Source organism: Electrona antarctica (assembly GCF_951216825.1).
Source record: "Electrona antarctica genome assembly, contig: scaffold_613, whole genome shotgun sequence".
In the NCBI taxonomy this organism is placed as follows: Eukaryota; Metazoa; Chordata; class Actinopteri; order Myctophiformes; family Myctophidae; genus Electrona; species Electrona antarctica.
This window is the reverse complement of record NW_027637081.1, coordinates 42,992-56,294: the sequence shown is the minus strand read 5'-3', so window position 1 is coordinate 56,294 and position 13,303 is coordinate 42,992.

Sequence of the window (13,303 nt, the reverse complement as noted above, 5' to 3'; positions counted from 1 at the left end):
AAAAAAAAAATCAAAAACATGATTTATTTTCTTTTTTTTAATACGTGGTGCCAAAGTTTGTGTTTTCGCCATTGAGAATGCATTGGGCGTGTAAATTAAATAACTAAAGAAACTATAAAACATTTCAAAGTAAAAAGTTCCAGCATGTGTCTCCACAGTCAGCTGAATTATAAAAAATGTGAATGGATTTTCTAGGTGAAAGTGATTTTTGGGCAGTTTTGCGTCACATTCAGACCTGTGTATGACGTGTGGGAACGATCAGACCATTTTAACCCATTTTGACCTGAGATCAGATTCTATAAATGTCTTCTACATCCTGACAGTTTTCTGAAAAAGCTATGTTTCTTTGTCAGTCGTTCTTCAATTTTTCAAAAACAGCAGACCTGCAAGCTCGTAGCGCGCCACTCGGTGGCGCGCTACAAGCTTGTAGATCTGCTATTTTTCAATTGCTAAAGCATAACGTAATGCTAACACCAAAAGGGGTTTCCGCCCAAAATGGGTTACATATATCTATAACAGGTTGTCTTCAGAGCGTTACAGATATATCTCTAGACTCTAACAACAGTGTTACAGATATATCTCTAGACTCTAACAACAGTGTTACAGATATATCTCTAGACTCTAACAACAGTGTTACAGATATATCTCTAGACTCTAACAACAGTGTTACAGATATATCTCTAGACTCTAACAACAGTGTTACAGATATATCTCTAGACTCTAACAACAGGTTGTCTTCATAGTGTTACAGATATATATCTAGACTCTAACAACAGTGTTACAGATATATCTCTAGACTCTAACAACAGTGTTACAGATATATCTCTAGACTCTAACAACAGTGTTACAGATATATCTCTAGACTCTAACAACAGTGTTACAGATATATCTCTAGACTCTAACAACAGGTTGTCTTCATAGTGTTACAGATATATCTCTAGACTCTAACAACAGTGTTACAGATATATCTCTAGACTCTAACAACAGGTTGTCTTCATAGTGTTACAGATATATCTCTAGACTCTAACAACAGTGTTACAGATATATCTCTAGACTCTAACAACAGTGTTACAGATATATCTCTAGACTCTAACAACAGTGTTACAGATATATCTCTAGACTCTAACAACAGGTTGTCTTCATAGTGTTACAGATATATCTCTAGACTCTAACAACAGCGTTACAGATATATCTCTAGACTCTAACAACAGGTTGTCTTCATAGTGTTACAGATATATCTCTAGACTCTAACAACAGTGTTACAGATATATCTCTAGACTCTAACAACAGCGTTACAGATATATCTCTAGACTCTAACAACAGGTTGTCTTCATAGTGTTACAGATATATCTCTAGACTCTAACAACAGCGTTACAGATATATCTCTAGACTCTAACAACAGTGTTACAGATATATCTCTAGACTCTAACAACAGCGTTACAGATATATCTCTAGACTCTAACAACAGGTTGTCTTCATAGTGTTACAGATATATCTCTAGACTCTAACAACAGTGTTACAGATATATCTCTAGACTCTAACAACAGTGTTACAGATATATCTCTAGACTCTAACAACAGCGTTACAGATATATCTCTAGACTCTAACAACAGTGTTACAGATATATCTCTAGACTCTAACAACAGTGTTACAGATATATCTCTAGACTCTAACAACAGTGTTACAGATATATCTCTAGACTCTAACAACAGCGTTACAGATATATCTCTAGACTCTAACAACAGTGTTACAGATATATATCTAGACTCTAACAACAGCGTTACAGATATATCTCTAGACTCTAACAACAGGTTGTCTTCATAGTGTTACAGATATATCTCTAGACTCTAACAACAGGTTGTCTTCAGAGCGTTACAGATATATCTCTAGACTCTAACAACAGTGTTACAGATATATCTCTAGACTCTAACAACAGGTTGTCTTCATAGTGTTACAGATATATCTCTAGACTCTAACAACAGCGTTACAGATATATCTCTAGACTCTAACAACAGTGTTACAGATATATCTCTAGACTCTAACAACAGCGTTACAGATATATCTCTAGACTCTAACAACAGGTTGTCTTCATAGTGTTACAGATATATCTCTAGACTCTAACAACAGCGTTACAGATATATCTCTAGACTCTAACAACAGTGTTACAGATATATCTCTAGACTCTAACAACAGTGTTACAGATATATCTCTAGACTCTAACAACAGTGTTACAGATATATCTCTAGACTCTAACAACAGCGTTACAGATATATCTCTAGACTCTAACAACAGGTTGTCTTCATAGTGTTACAGATATATCTCTAGACTCTAACAACAGTGTTACAGATATATCTCTAGACTCTAACAACAGTGTTACAGATATATCTCTAGACTCTAACAACAGCGTTACAGATATATCTCTAGACTCTAACAACAGCGTTACAGATATATCTCTAGACTCTAACAACAGTGTTACAGATATATATCTAGACTCTAACAACAGCGTTACAGATATATCTCTAGACTCTAACAACAGGTTGTCTTCATAGTGTTACAGATATATCTCTAGACTCTAACAACAGGTTGTCTTCAGAGCGTTACAGATATATCTCTAGACTCTAACAACAGTGTTACAGATATATCTCTAGACTCTAACAACAGTGTTACAGATATATCTCTAGACTCTAACAACAGGTTGTCTTCAGAGCGTTACAGATATATCTCTAGACTCTAACAACAGTGTTACAGATATATCTCTAGACTCTAACAACAGGTTGTCTTCATAGTGTTACAGATATATCTCTAGACTCTAACAACAGCGTTACAGATATATCTCTAGACTCTAACAACAGCGTTACAGATATATATCTAGACTCTAACAACAGTGTTACAGATATATCTCTAGACTCTAACAACAGCGTTACAGATATATATCTAGACTCTAACAACAGTGTTACAGATATATCTCTAGACTCTAACAACAGCGTTACAGATATATATCTAGACTCTAACAACAGTGTTACAGATATATCTCTAGACTCTAACAACAGCGTTACAGATATATATCTAGACTCTAACAACAGTGTTACAGATATATCTCTAGACTCTAACAACAGCGTTACAGATATATATCTAGACTCTAACAACAGTGTTACAGATATATCTCTAGACTCTAACAACAGTGTTACAGATATATCTCTAGACTCTAACAACAGGTTGTCTTCATAGTGTTACAGATATATATCTAGACTCTAACAACAGTGTTACAGATATATCTCTAGACTCTAACAACAGTGTTACAGATATATCTCTAGACTCTAACAACAGCGTTACAGATATATCTCTAGACTCTAACAACAGTGTTACAGATATATCTCTAGACTCTAACAACAGCGTTACAGATATATCTCTAGACTCTAACAACAGGTTGTCTTCATAGTGTTACAGATATATCTCTAGACTCTAACAACAGCGTTACAGATATATCTCTAGACTCTAACAACAGCGTTACAGATATATCTCTAGACTCTAACAACAGCGTTACAGATATATCTCTAGACTCTAACAACAGTGTTACAGATATATCTCTAGACTCTAACAACAGTGTTACAGATATATCTCTAGACTCTAACAACAGTGTTACAGATATATCTCTAGACTCTAACAACAGTGTTACAGATATATCTCTAGACTCTAACAACAGGTTGTCTTCAGAGCGTTACAGATATATCTCTAGACTCTAACAACAGTGTTACAGATATATCTCTAGACTCTAACAACAGCGTTACAGATATATCTCTAGACTCTAACAACAGGTTGTCTTCATAGTGTTACAGATATATCTCTAGACTCTAACAACAGTGTTACAGATATATCTCTAGACTCTAACAACAGGTTGTCTTCAGAGCGTTACAGATATATCTCTAGACTCTAACAACAGTGTTACAGATATATCTCTAGACTCTAACAACAGGTTGTCTTCATAGTGTTACAGATATATCTCTAGACTCTAACAACAGTGTTACAGATATATCTCTAGACTCTAACAACAGCGTTACAGATATATCTCTAGACTCTAACAACAGTGTTACAGATATATCTCTAGACTCTAACAACAGGTTGTCTTCATAGTGTTACAGATATATATCTAGACTCTAACAACAGTGTTACAGATATATCTCTAGACTCTAACAACAGTGTTACAGATATATCTCTAGACTCTAACAACAGTGTTACAGATATATCTCTAGACTCTAACAACAGGTTGTCTTCATAGTGTTACAGATATATATCTAGACTCTAACAACAGTGTTACAGATATATCTCTAGACTCTAACAACAGGTTGTCTTCATAGTGTTACAGATATATCTCTAGACTCTAACAACAGCGTTACAGATATATCTCTAGACTCTAACAACAGTGTTACAGATATATCTCTAGACTCTAACAACAGGTTGTCTTCATAGTGTTACAGATATATCTCTAGACTCTAACAACAGGTTGTCTTCATAGTGTTACAGATATATATCTAGACTCTAACAACAGTGTTACAGATATATCTCTAGACTCTAACAACAGTGTTACAGATATATCTCTAGACTCTAACAACAGGTTGTCTTCATAGTGTTACAGATATATCTCTAGACTCTAACAACAGTGTTACAGATATATCTCTAGACTCTAACAACAGCGTTACAGATATATCTCTAGACTCTAACAACAGGTTGTCTTCATAGTGTTACAGATATATCTCTAGACTCTAACAACAGTGTTACAGATATATCTCTAGACTCTAACAACAGCGTTACAGATATATCTCTAGACTCTAACAACAGGTTGTCTTCATAGTGTTACAGATATATCTCTAGACTCTAACAACAGTGTTACAGATATATCTCTAGACTCTAACAACAGTGTTACAGATATATCTCTAGACTCTAACAACAGTGTTACAGATATATCTCTAGACTCTAACAACAGGTTGTCTTCATAGTGTTACAGATATATCTCTAGACTCTAACAACAGCGTTACAGATATATCTCTAGACTCTAACAACAGCGTTACAGATATATCTCTAGACTCTAACAACAGTGTTACAGATATATATCTAGACTCTAACAACAGCGTTACAGATATATCTCTAGACTCTAACAACAGGTTGTCTTCATAGTGTTACAGATATATCTCTAGACTCTAACAACAGTGTTACAGATATATCTCTAGACTCTAACAACAGGTTGTCTTCATAGTGTTACAGATATATCTCTAGACTCTAACAACAGCGTTACAGATATATCTCTAGACTCTAACAACAGCGTTACAGATATATATCTAGACTCTAACAACAGTGTTACAGATATATCTCTAGACTCTAACAACAGTGTTACAGATATATCTCTAGACTCTAACAACAGCGTTACAGATATATCTCTAGACTCTAACAACAGCGTTACAGATATATATCTAGACTCTAACAACAGTGTTACAGATATATCTCTAGACTCTAACAACAGTGTTACAGATATATCTCTAGACTCTAACAACAGGTTGTCTTCAGAGCGTTACAGATATATCTCTAGACTCTAACAACAGTGTTACAGATATATCTCTAGACTCTAACAACAGCGTTACAGATATATCTCTAGACTCTAACAACAGGTTGTCTTCATAGTGTTACAGATATATCTCTAGACTCTAACAACAGTGTTACAGATATATCTCTAGACTCTAACAACAGGTTGTCTTCAGAGCGTTACAGATATATCTCTAGACTCTAACAACAGTGTTACAGATATATCTCTAGACTCTAACAACAGGTTGTCTTCATAGTGTTACAGATATATCTCTAGACTCTAACAACAGTGTTACAGATATATCTCTAGACTCTAACAACAGCGTTACAGATATATCTCTAGACTCTAACAACAGTGTTACAGATATATCTCTAGACTCTAACAACAGGTTGTCTTCATAGTGTTACAGATATATATCTAGACTCTAACAACAGTGTTACAGATATATCTCTAGACTCTAACAACAGTGTTACAGATATATCTCTAGACTCTAACAACAGTGTTACAGATATATCTCTAGACTCTAACAACAGGTTGTCTTCATAGTGTTACAGATATATATCTAGACTCTAACAACAGTGTTACAGATATATCTCTAGACTCTAACAACAGGTTGTCTTCATAGTGTTACAGATATATCTCTAGACTCTAACAACAGCGTTACAGATATATCTCTAGACTCTAACAACAGTGTTACAGATATATCTCTAGACTCTAACAACAGGTTGTCTTCATAGTGTTACAGATATATCTCTAGACTCTAACAACAGGTTGTCTTCATAGTGTTACAGATATATATCTAGACTCTAACAACAGTGTTACAGATATATCTCTAGACTCTAACAACAGGTTGTCTTCATAGTGTTACAGATATATCTCTAGACTCTAACAACAGGTTGTCTTCAGAGCGTTACAGATATATCTCTAGACTCTAACAACAGTGTTACAGATATATCTCTAGACTCTAACAACAGTGTTACAGATATATCTCTAGACTCTAACAACAGTGTTACAGATATATCTCTAGACTCTAACAACAGGTTGTCTTCAGAGCGTTACAGATATATCTCTAGACTCTAACAACAGTGTTACAGATATATCTCTAGACTCTAACAACAGGTTGTCTTCATAGTGTTACAGATATATCTCTAGACTCTAACAACAGCGTTACAGATATATCTCTAGACTCTAACAACAGTGTTACAGATATATCTCTAGACTCTAACAACAGTGTTACAGATATATCTCTAGACTCTAACAACAGTGTTACAACAACAGTGTTACAGATATATCTCTAGACTCTAACAACAGTGTCAGGCTGTCTTGTCCTAACAGCCACATTTATTACCATCCCACCACCAGACGGTTCCTCCTGCCAAACGGACCTGATTCTACAAGCTAACTTGGCTCAGAGCCTTATATAGACAGAGTTATGCAAACTGCGTTCACTTCATGGGGCTTCAGTCCAATGGAGGCTCTCCTACATAGACTTCTATTGGTCACTTCATGGGGCTTCAGTCCAATGGAGGCTCTCCTACATAGACTTCTATTGGTCACTTCATGGGGCTTCAGTCCAATGACGGCTCTCCTACATAGACTTCTATTGGTCACTTCATGGGGCTTCAGTCCAATGACGGCTCTCCTACATAGACTTCTATTGGTCACTTCATGGGGCTTCAGTCCAATGATGGCTCTCCTACATATACTTCTATTGGTCACTTCATGGGGCTTCAGTCCAATGGAGGCTCTCCTACATAGACTTCTATTGGTCACTTCATGGGGCTTCAGTCCAATGATGGCTCTCCTACATATACTTCTATTGGTCACTTCATGTGGCTACAGTCCAATGGAGGCTCTCCTACATAGACTTCTATTGGTCACTTCATGGGGCTTCAGTCCAATGGAGGCTCTCCTACATAGACTTCTATTGGTCACTTCATGGGGCTTCAGTCCAATGGAGGCTCTCCTACATAGACTTCTATTGGTCACTTCATGGGGCTTCAGTCCAATGACGGCTCTCCTACATAGACTTCTATTGGTCACTTCATTGGGCTTCAGTCCAATGGAGGCTCTCCTACATAGACTTCTATTGGTCACTTCATGGGGCTTCAGTCCAATGGAGGCTCTCCTACATAGACATCTATTGGTCACTTCATGGGGCTTCAGTCCAATGATGGCTCTCCTACATATACTTCTATTGGTCACTTCATGGGGCTTCAGTCCAATGGAGGCTCTCCTACATAGACTCCTATTGGTCACTTCATGGGGCTTCAGTCCAATGGAGGCTCTCCTACATAGACTTCTATTGGTCACTTCATGGGGCTTCATGCAGTCCAATGACGGCTCTCCTACATAGACTACACATTGAGCGTGGGGACAACCAACTGGGACAAGTCCTGGACCGGAAGTAGGCCGAAATGCATTGGACTCAGGGCAACAGCCCAGCTTTAATGATCTTAAATCCCCTTTATTTTAAATTGTTTTGTAGTACAACATAAACATTAAAGAGACTTTAGTTGTTACTGTACTTTAAAACTACTGTGTACTGTGTTTTAAAACTTTAAAACAGTTGTCATGTTGCACACATGCTTAAAATAGCTCTTGTTTGCGCCGCCCTCGTTGAAAACAATGTATTTCCAACTCCAGCATGTCTCAGTTCAGGCTGCATGAACAGCGCTCGAGGGCTCGGTTTCTGCCCCCTCGATGTCCTAACTCTTCTATTAGATGGCTCTGACTTGGCTCATAGAATCAGAGTTTTTTTTGGCTCATAGAATCTGGTGAAGTGTTTTCTTGGCAAAGCGACACCCATCCTAATACGGAGAGGAAGGCCTCCTTCCTAACCCTAACCCTAATACGGAGAGGAAGGCCTCCTTCCTAACCCTAACCCTAATACGGAGAGGAAGGCCTCCTTCCTAACCCTAACCCTAATACGGAGATGAAGGCCTCCTTCCTAACCCTAACCCTAATACGGAGAGGAAGGCCTTCTGTTAGTGAATCATAGTAATTATGATGTCATATGATGTGTGTTTATTCACTAGGTTTGACAACAGTGTAGTTGGACTATGATGTGTTTATTCACTAGGTTTGACAACATTGTAGTTGGACTATGATGTGTTTATTCACTAGGTTTGACAACAACTGTTTGAGAAGGAGATCCAAGAATGAAGCTTTTATTTGTCACCATTCATAGATCTACCATTCATAGATCTACCATTCATAGATCTACCATTCATAGATCTACCATTCATAGATGGTGAAGACACATGCAATGCACTGTTCTACAACAACAATGACAATAGAGTAATAAGAAAAACATTACATAATATAAGAGACAAAATCAAAACCCTGCTAGAGTCTTCACTAGTAACTAAACATCTTAACGTCAACATATCTAACAACCCTGCTACAGAATGCTATAGCAGGTTCTGCTACATAATGCTATAGCAGGTTCTGCTACAGAATGCTATAGCAGGTTCTGCTACAGAATGCTATAGCAGGTTCTGCTACAGAATGCTATAGCAGGTTCTGCTACAGAATGCTATAGCAGGTTCTGCTACAGAATGCTATAGCAGGTTCTGCTACAGAATGCTATAGCAGGTTCTGCTACAGAATGCTATAGCAGGTTCTGCTACAGAATGCTATAACAGGTTCTGCTACAGAATGCTATAGCAGGTTCTGCTACAGAATGCTATAGCAGGTTCTGCTACAGAATGCTATAGCAGGTTCTGCTACAGAATGCTATAGCAGGTTCTGCTACAGAATGCTATAGCAGGTTCTGCTACAGAATGCTATAGCAGGTTCTGCTACAGAATGCTATAGCAGGTTCTGCTACAGAATGCTATAGCAGGTTCTGCTACAGAATGCTATAGCAGGTTCTGCTACAGAATGCTATAGCAGGTTCTGCTACAGAATGTCCTTCAACCTGAAATGAGATCTTTATGAGTTGTTCCTGTCCACGTGTGGACATCTGAAGCGCGTGTGCGTGTGCGTGCGTGTGCGTGTGTGTCTGCGTGTGCGTGTGCGTGTGCGTGTGTGTGTGTGTGTGTGTGACTGTGTGTGTGTGTGTGTGTGTGTGTGTGTGTGTGTGTGTGCTCTAGCTGGAGGGTCTGGACTCAGGGTAGAGGTGTGTATAAAGGGGGGGGGGGGTTAAGTGCATCCAGCTGTGAAATGTGATCTGCACATCTGGGACGTGTCTGCACCTCTGTGCTGCGAGAAGGAAGTGGAATATGTACACTGTGCGTGCGTGCGTGCGTGCGTGCGTGCGTGCGTGGAAGTGTATTATATGATTATATTATTGCTGGATTTATGCGTCGTTGCACTCCAGGGTCGGGCGCCGGAAATATCAGATCTACAAGCTAACAGAGCGCCACGTTGTGACGCTGTGTGAGCTTGTAGATCACCCTAATGTGTGGAGAGCTAAAACAACATTCCATAGGCTGTGGAACGTTAAAACATCCCATAGGCTGTGGAACGTTCTAACATCCCATAGGCTGTGGAACGTTATAACATCCCATAGGCTGTGGAACGTTATAACATCCCATAGGCTGTGGAACGTTATAACATCCCATAGGATGTTATAACGTCATAACATCCCATAGGATGTTATAACATTCCACAGCCTATGGGATGTTATAACATCCCATAGGCTGTGGAACGTTGGAGATGGGCAGTATTTGAAATACATGTATTTGAAATACGTATTTGAAATACTTTTTTGTATTTTGTAATTTGTATTTTGCTGGGATGGAAGAAATGAGATGTATTTTGTATCTAAATACTTTCAGATCTAGTATTTTCTGTATTTCAAATACATAAAAAACTTTTTAATGTCATTTTACACAGCCTCAGGTTTAAACTGTAGGGGCAAAACACATGCACCCACACACCGTGGGCACATTTGAGCCGACAGGCGCGGCCAAAGGAAGCTGACTGACGACGTCTTTCCGGAGTTTTAGACAGCTGGTGGATGGAAAAGAAGCTCCACCCCCGCGGCTGACTGCCTCGACTGACAGATTCCCGGAAACGCTCTCCTCCGCGGCAGTCAGCCGAGGGGGTGGAGCTTCTTTTCCATCCACCAGCTGTCTAAAAACTCGGAAATGACGTAAAATACAGCTTCTTCTGTCCGTGCATGGAATCTAAAGTGTGCTTAGGCCCACACACAACACAACACAATGTGTGATGTCACTTCTGATTGGCTTACACTCATTGAACCACAAATGAGAGGCAGAGTAGGACGGGCCTTGAGTTGAGACTTTACCTCACATCTCCAAGTTGCAACTAAATGATTACTTGTTCCCCAGAGATAAAAGGTGTATTAATCTAAACATGATTATTGGATATTGCAAGCTAAGGCAAGCTTACAACAGGACATATTTAAATATTAGTAAAGTAGTGGAAGGTGGAGGGAGGCTTTAGAGCTGGGCATGTCTGACTCTGTGGACAAGCAGAACATGTGGACACATGGAACTGAACAGAACAGGGCACACCAAACAACCAACATGTTATAATAAATATGACTGCAATTAATCTCATTAAAAATTAACAGTTGCCACCTAGTGGCACAACTGCTGTTTGTTTTAAACAGCAGTTCAATATAAAACCTGTCCATGCCCTCTTTGAACTCTTAAATGGTGATTCATACTTTAAACTAGACCATTTACATTTTAGATGAGTCACCACTTTTACGAGTTTATAGTAAATCAGCTTTAATTTATCCTTAGTAGCCTCACTGTTCCTTTTAGCCTTTATTATAATGAAGTGCCCTTTTGTTGTGACATCACGCTGTTCAGGTTAAATTATTAATGGTAATTAAAGGTATATTCAGTGATTTCACTTAATTCAAATATCACTCCTTTTGTTTTGCTGTGATAATCCTCCCTACTATAGAGTGTGCTGAGCATATAAGGAGGTCCTCCCTGTTCCTCCCTGGGGGGGGGGGGGAGGGGGGTCAAAATACCGTAGGTTTCGTTTTTGGCTAGGTGGCCCAGCCTTCATCCAATCAGGATAGAGAGGGGCCTTCCACCAATCATGATCGAACAGGGCTTGGTGTGTGTGCTGTTACAGCCTGTTGCGTTTCTCCCCACTGTAGTGCGTGCATGTGCACATCTTGTTACCGGGGAAGACCGGGGGGTTTTCCAAATCACTGAATGCTCCTTTAATTGATAATCTATTCATCTTAGTCATTAGTATCTTGTTTACTTATCTTGTTTTTTATTGTTGGTTTAAATGTAAATTGGTGGTAGGCCTAATCAATCAATCAATCAATCAATCAATCTCTTTCTACATTTTTCTTGAGGTAGAAGTCAAAGAGGAGTGACAGTGATGAATCAGATGGCCAATCCATTCCTTTGTGGGTCCTGTTTGATACAGTTATAGCACATTGATTTGCTTAAAATATAAAGTGTATCATTCTTAATAACCTTCAATGTATTAGACATTCTGACAGGTCATTCATTTAATATTTGGCAATTAATTATGAATGTACTTATCATTATATACATTTTAATGAAAATGTATTTTCAAAATACAAAATACGTATTTGTATCTCAAATACATTTCTCAGACCAGTATTTGTATTTTGTATTTAAATACATTCTGTGACCCAGTATTTGTATTTTGTAACAAAATACATTTTCAATGTATTTTGCCCATCTCTACATCCCATAATCAAATCAAATCAAATCAAACTTTATTTATAGAGCACATTTACAAAGACCAGAAGGTCACCCAAAGTGCTGCACATGAACATATAACAACCCAAAGTGCTGTCCATGAACATATAACAACCCAAAGTGTTGTCCATGAACATATAACAACCCAAAGTGCTGTCCATGAACATATAACAACCCAAAGTGCTGTCCATGAACATATAACAACCCAAAGTGCTGTCCATGAACATATAACAACCCAAAGTGCTGTCCATGAACATATAACAACCCAAAGTGCTGTCCATGAACATATAACAACCCAAAGTGCTGCACATGAACATATAACAATCCAAAGTGCTGCACATGAACATATAACAACCCAAAGTGCTGTCCATGAACATATAACAACCCAAAGTGCTGTCCATGAACATATAACAACCCAAAGTGCTGCACATGAACATATAACAACCCAAAGTGCTGCACATGAACATATAACAACCCAAAGTGCTGTCCATGAACATATAACAACCCAAAGTGCTGTCCATGAACATATAACAACCCAAAGTGCTGCACATGAACATATAACAACCCAAAGTGCTGTCCATGAACATAATACAAGCATACAATCAACACAAACAATATAGTAAAACAACATTGAAGCAACACAAGTATTTAGACAGGATAACTAGGTCAAACAACATTGAATGCCAGGGAGAAAAGATGTGTTTTAAGCAAAGATTTAAAAGCCTCTAAGGAGCAGGCAGACTTAATGTGTAGGGGCAAACAGTTCCCGGCCACTGAAAAAGCACGGTCACCTCTGGACCTGTAATTAGAATTTGGCACGGTCAGGAGCCGCTGGTCAGCTGACCTCAGGGCCCTGGCTGGGGAGTATGGGTCCATTAGGACCGATAGATACAGGGGGGCCAAACCATTTAGGGCTTTAAAAACAAATAATAAAATCTTAAAATCAATTCTGAATTTAACAGGTAGCCAGTGGAGTGAGGCAAGGATGGGAGTAATATGATCACGCCTCCTCGTACCAGTGAGGAGGCGAGCGGCGGCATTTTGTACAAGCTGCAGA